This window comes from Azolla caroliniana, unplaced genomic scaffold, assembly GCF_043228905.1.
Source record: "Azolla caroliniana isolate FFs.n. ecotype wild unplaced genomic scaffold, voAzoCaro1.0.p SCAF_14, whole genome shotgun sequence".
Classification (NCBI taxonomy): domain Eukaryota; kingdom Viridiplantae; phylum Streptophyta; class Polypodiopsida; order Salviniales; family Salviniaceae; genus Azolla; species Azolla caroliniana.
This window is the reverse complement of record NW_028230449.1, coordinates 5,249,566-5,256,462: the sequence shown is the minus strand read 5'-3', so window position 1 is coordinate 5,256,462 and position 6,897 is coordinate 5,249,566. Positions and strand designations below refer to the sequence as shown.

General features: G+C 37.6%; 1 non-coding gene across 1 annotated transcript; it reads right to left on the bottom strand.

Annotated features, from left to right (window-relative positions):
• Positions 1–6,059: 6,059 nt before the first annotated feature.
• TRNAR-UCU (transfer RNA arginine (anticodon UCU)) lies at positions 6,060–6,132 on the bottom strand. The gene has a single exon. It is a non-coding gene; the product is annotated as a tRNA-Arg (tRNA).
• Between the last annotated feature and the right edge of the window lie 765 nt (positions 6,133–6,897).

Below are 6,897 nucleotides of genomic sequence, written 5' to 3'. Positions count from 1 at the left end.
AATATTCATTGTAATGTTGGATTATCTTGTATCTTGCCTTTGGCCACTTTAATTTTAATACTAATGGAGGATATTTTTTATTTTTTTTAATCTAGAGAAATGGATTGCCACGACTTACTTGGAATTGGTAATGGTTCGAGGAACTGCTGATTCATATAATTGGTCATTGCACTTGGTTGAAAAGCCAGTGGCGTGAAGCTACCATGTGTCTGTTCAAAAACACTATTGTTGTGAACATCATATTTACATGTTGTTTCCAATATTTGATGGCTTTTCACATCGTTGCCTAATTCAGTACAATCTTCCAAAAGAATAGGGTGGAGCTAATCTGAAGGAGATGTGATAGTAGGACTCTTTCTTTCACCCACGTTGGCAGCTATCTCCTCATCGGTTGTAGCATCATCAACACTAGACACCTCATGCGCGCTCCTTAATCCACAAGATTCCACAACAACATGGTCGCTAATCAACTACTCAGCTACATCTTAGCTAACTAGCTATTCTTCTAGACTATGACAATAGCTAATTAGCTACCACTTAGCTAATTAGCTACTCTTTGTCAATATTGTGGCAACTAATTAGCTACTCTACTAAAGTATGGTAGTAGCTAATTAGCTACTCAGCTAAAGTATAGTACTAGCTAATTAGCCACTATAACTAAAGTATGGTAGTAGCCATGGTTGTTTACGTACCCGTATTTAATGTTTAAATACGTATAGTACCTCTTCATTTGTATAGTACGTATTATACCTCAATGTTGTTCAGTCAAATATCATGTACATTTGTTCAATACAGTATTTAAAATATTTATAAAAAAACAGGTATAATATGTATCTATAAAGAAAATGTAAGTAAAACCCTAACAAAAAGCAAAAGAAAAAAAAGATTTTAGTGAAAAAGAAACCAAAGGAAGGAAGAAAGAAGAATAGTAGAGACGACGATGAAGAAGATGAAGAAGAAGAAGAAGAGAGAGAGAAAAGAAGACATAAACTTGTCCTGAGTGTGATAATCGCAAAAGATAGAAGAAGAAGAAGAAGAAAACGAAGAAAAGAGAAACCTATCATGAGTGTGATAATCGTAGATGATTCCTCAATATATGAAGGCATAATTGTAAATAATTACAATTTGAAGTAGAACATCATGATACACACTTACACTGATTTATAGAATAAGGGAATGTCGACATCTATATTACTACAAGTATTTTAGGATGTGAAATGGTCAAATGTCTTATATGCATTTTAGGATGTAGAACTATATTGTACATCACAAAATTGTGTAAACATAGATGTTTTTCACAATATTATACATATTTTTTAGAAAGGTAAATAATTTTCAAATTCTAGAGGTATTTAACATATTATACGTAAAATACGTATTTTACATATTTATAAGTATTTAACATATTAAGAAAACATATTTAATGTATTTTTACGGGTATTAATACGTTAAATACGTATGGTATCCGTACTGTACCTAACAACCTTGTTTGGCTGAAACGACTATTACGGGATTTGCATGTGGAGGTGTCTGATCCAACGATGATCTATTGCGACAACCTTAGGAGCATCCACCTTGCGAAAAACCTTGTATTCCACGCCCGGACCAAGCACATTGAGGTGCACTACCATTTTGTCCGCGATCGTGTCCTTTCTGGTGAAGTCGAAATAGTGTATGTTCCCATGGGTCGGCAGATTGCCGACATCTTCACCAAGCCCCTTGGTCTCGACAAGTTGCAGCATTTCTTGGGTGAGCTGGGTTTGCATCACCTCGACACACCGAACTTGAGGGGGAGATAGGAACAAGAGCGTGAAAGGAGCGGTAGTGATCGTGGTGCCGAATCGGATGAAGAATTCAATTTTGGACCGGCTAAAGAAGCCGAAGAAGTAAGCAAGGGCCATAATCGCAAGGAAGAGCCGAAGACAGCCGAACAAAGGGGAAATACAGCCAAGAAGGGCGTAAAGGCCAAGACCAAGACAAGGTCAGATGTTGTCAAGGGCCTAAAAACAGAAGACGAATTGGAGACAACCAATTCGGGTGAAAGTGGAATTGAATCGAAAGTGACTGATTTAATTGAAATGTTCGATTCGAACATTACGAATCGACTAAAGGCCAAGCGGAGGAAAGGGCAGTGAAAGAGGCGCCAACACCGCACAACAAGGGAGCTGCGAAGGGCCGCATAAGCAGACAAGACGACCGGAAGGGTCAAAGCGCGCGGAATCAAACGGGTCGAGGAGCGCGAGCGAGGCGTGAAGCCAAGAGAGGCCGGAGCAAATATCCGGAAAAGCATATGGAACCTCAAGTTGAGCTTGAGGGGGACTGTTGATGTCATGATATGGCAACACTCGAACCCATGACCTTAGGTTACATGGGTCGAGCTCTTGACCATTATATCATCTATTGTAATATGTAAGATATTATTTTCATTTACATTTTATTATAGGAAATTAATGTATATTCCAGATTTCTCTGGAACATTCTAGAAGCTTCAGGATTACTCCTGAAAACACTATAAAAGAAGGCACTAGGCATTATGTTGAACCAAATTGGTTCAACGCCAATCTTAAGCCTTTTAGCCACCATTGTATATTCTCTTCACATAATACATATCTTTCTTATCATCACTCTCTCCCTCTCTCGATCTCTCTCTTTCTCTCCGTCTCGCTCACTTCTTCCTTCTCTGAAAGAAGTTCTACACCTCTCATAATACTAATCCTTCATTTAGTACTAATTCCTTCTTTGTCTTAGTATTGTTCTTGACAGTTGAGATACAAACTCAACATTAGGTGCGTAAATGGGTGCGTAATCCAATGTGTAGACTGGGTGCGTAAAATCGTACGCAAAACATGGTTGTAGCGGTTTGTAAACCGAGAGGCCGTTAGAACATTATTCCTCGTAAGGGATAATTTTGGGAGTTATTGTACAAGGCTCATTTATGAGCGGTCAAGTACTATTAGTACTTGTGTCAACCCAATAGTTAGGGCTGGTATAAAAGGTGCTCACTGAGCACGAAGTATGTATAGAGAACATACATAGATTAATTTTTTAATATACTTTTGTTTCTACTCTCCCTCTCTTTCTTTGTGATTTCTGCGTTTTACCAAACTGTCGTACTTCTGAACCGTGTACTCTATGTCTTACGCATCCGCTTCCCCACACATATTCTTTTACAATCATTCTTGTACAGAGTCTCTAAGAGAGAGAGAACGTAATAACAAAGCTTCCATTAAAACTTAAACCGCGTATATCTTCTGTCTATTCTCTTGTCTTCCTTTTGTGTTGTTTGCTAAGCACATATGACAGGTCCTCACATACGTTTCCGCACGCACATTGGACCATCACTATCTTGGAGGTGCAAGGGTCAAACCTTGCTTGCACCCCTTTGTATGCACTCAAATGTTACTAGGCTTTAGTCTTATTTTTATATTTACAAGTGTTTGAGAAATGTGCATATGTTTAACCTTACATCTAACCTTCCTTTTACGATTCTCATTTGTATGCACGCAAATGTTACTAGGCTTTAGTCTTATTTTTATATTTATAAGTGTTTGGGAAATGTGCATATGTTTAACCTTACATCTACCCTTCCTTTTATGATTCTCATTTCTGTATTATTTACAACATGCTAGTGTACATGTGTGACCCTCACCCCATCCACACGTGCACACATTGCACATTCTCGATTTTGTCCCCACGCGATTTTCATGTTGTTGGTGAAAATCTTCACGACATCATATGTCGCTAATTAGTTATGCCTGATACTTGAAGTAGCTATTTACCTAATTATCCTTTACTATGACTTAATGTAGCTAATCAACTATGTCCTGATGTAGATAGAAGCTCAGGCCACTAGTTATTGCAGCTAACTACCTAGTGATTGTAATCTCAATAGTGCATAGACTTGTGATATTAAGCTCAATAATCAAAACAAAAGATGAGATAAATGTAAATACCTGAGGTACATCAAGAAGATAAATGGTATGCTCCTTGTATTGACTCCTTCCAACACGTTTCCTGCACAAATCCTTCTTATTGCGTGAAATCGTACTCTCGTTAGTCCAAAATATGGTGATTATATCCTTGATTTCTGATGTTATGGGAGTCATTGGCTTACATCTTGTTGTTAGCTTTAGTAGACTTGTTCCGTCACCACTTGAAATAATATGGTTCATTGTATTGTACACACTTTTTCACTAACATCAATTACCTAAGATAGCACACTGATGTTAAGATCGTCCACATCACTATTAAGTAACATCACTAGACTAGACCTTTTTAAGACAATATCATCTTTTGACCTGCTCAAGGATATGAAACTATTACGGAGATTATTTACTAGTACAGATGTTATGTTTGCATTAAGACCATCACAATCAACTAACTCCTTTATCGATGGATCATTTAATATTCAATAAAGTATTGCCTTCTTTTCTTCATTGTTGATGTGCTTGGTTTGAACATTGAAATGGACTACAACCATTCTCTCTATGATAGTAGTCTCATTACTTCCATTCTCAGTGGTATTCAAAGAATCAGACCTACATCGCAACCAATACTATCTTTACCTTTAGTTGATGTGTCTATTTTATCCTTTAACATTTGACTATGTTTCCTTTTCTTTTCTGCCCAATACTTTTGTATTGCTTGTTGTGTACTCATAGCCTCATCCCTATTCTGATGATCCTTGAGGGCTGTTGGTAAACACACTCCGTCCCCTTCCATTTGGCTTGACATATATACCACATGCAAACCTGTTATTGACAGGAGTGATCCCACCATTTGCAAGATCACACAGTGGTGGTAAGTGACTGTTTGTTGCAGCGGAGTGAAAGCTACTCAACCTTCGTCAAAAACAGTGATGACTATCTGCAACAATACACAAAATTATTCCGCAATACACAAGATTATACACAACAATACACATGATTATACACAAGATAATTAACAGACGAAGGTGTAGATGCAATGGATACCAGTCGGAGTGAACAGTGGCGAAAACTGAGCATACAATGGAGGAACTAACTCAGTTGGAGTGAACAGTGGCAACAACCTAGTACCAAACAATGGTGGCAACTGAGAGTACAATGGTGACAATGGAGTGAACTCGGTCAGATCAAACAGTGAGAACAATCCAGAACCGAATAGTGGCGACAACTAAGAGTACAATGGTGACAATGGAGTGAACTCGGTCAGATCAAACAGTTAGAGCAATCCAGAACCGAATAGTGCCGACAACTGAGAGTACAATGGTGACAATGGAGGAGTGAACTCAATTGGATCAAATAGTGGCAACAATCCAAAACCGAACAGTGGCAGCAATTGAGAGTACAATGGTGACAATGGAAGAGTGAACTCAGTCGGATCGAACAGTGGCAGCAATCTAGGACCAAACAATGGCGGAGACTGAGCGTAAAATGGCGGCAATAGAGGAGTGAACCCAGCAGGAGTGAACAGTAGTAGTAATCGAGCCTGAATAGTCACGAAGTGATGGCCAACGTGATGTGGCAATGGATCATGCATAATGAACCTAAGGAATTTGGTATATAATTAATGTTTCTAGTTATGGTGCACATTTCCATTTATGGTGCACGTTTATGTTGCACATTTATGGTGCTCATTTATATAATTAAAACATTCTAATGTTTTCATTCATGATGCAAAAAAACTATTTATCACTGGTAGCTTTTTGCATAGCTAATTAGCTATGTCAATGAAATAGCTTATTGTTTCCACTCCCGTGCTTTCACCCTTATCCATAAGGCCACAAGAACTTGATTTAGGGACTCGAGGAATATGTCCTAATACACGAGGAATACTAAATGTTACATGTTATGTTCATTGTTGTGGTCAGGGTGTTGAAGATTTTCATATAAACGATTCGATAAAATTTATTGTTTGGTTTTTGTGTAGAATGCATGATTGGATTGAAATCCACAATCTCTTGATTATAAACCATTCGATAACATTGTTCGTTTTTTGTGTGGAATGCGTGATTGGACTAAAATCTACAATATCCAATGTTAGTATGTTCCAATCACATTTATCTGTTCTTTCTATAACACGCATGGTGGGACTCGAACCCACAATCCCTTGATTAGAAGTCAAGTGCCTTATCCATTAGGCCACAAGCGCTTGATTGACAAACTCTAGGAACATCTCCTAATAAACTTAGAATGCTACAATATGTTTGCATTGTTGTGGTCAGGGAGATTTTCATATAAAGTATTCGATAATATTTACTATTATTTATTTGTGTAGGATTTGATTGGAATGCACAATCTCTTGATTATTCAAACCATGTGTGTGACAATGTAATGTACCATTAGTATTATATCTCATTGATATTAGTATGTTATCACATTTATTTGTTCTTCCTATAGCACGCTAGTGGGACTCGAACACACAATCCCTGGATTAGAGGTCAAATGCATTATGCATTAGGCCACAAATGCATAATTTATATTAAATCTTCGTAATGTACATCAAATTTGTATAAGTGATGATGATGTTCCTAAAAACAATTTCATACACTTTATGGCCATTATGAGTTTTGGTCATTCCTTTTGATTTTACCAATGCTCGGGTCAAATTTTGTAAAAGAATACATGTGCGGAAGTGTATGTGTAAGACATAGAGTACAATCGGTTATTTGGAAACCCGACAGTTAGGGAAACACAAAGTGGGAGAGAGACAAACACAGAGAGACCAGACAACAATAATCTTCTATTAGCAAAATGTTCTTTGTTCCATTCAATGTGCTCGGTGAGCACTTTTTATACAAGCCCTCACAAGCAGGCTAACACAAGTACTGACAAGTACTTGAATGTTGATTAACTAAGCCTGACACTAACTCTGCCTATAATATTCCTATTTCCTAAAATAGGAATATAGGCCTCT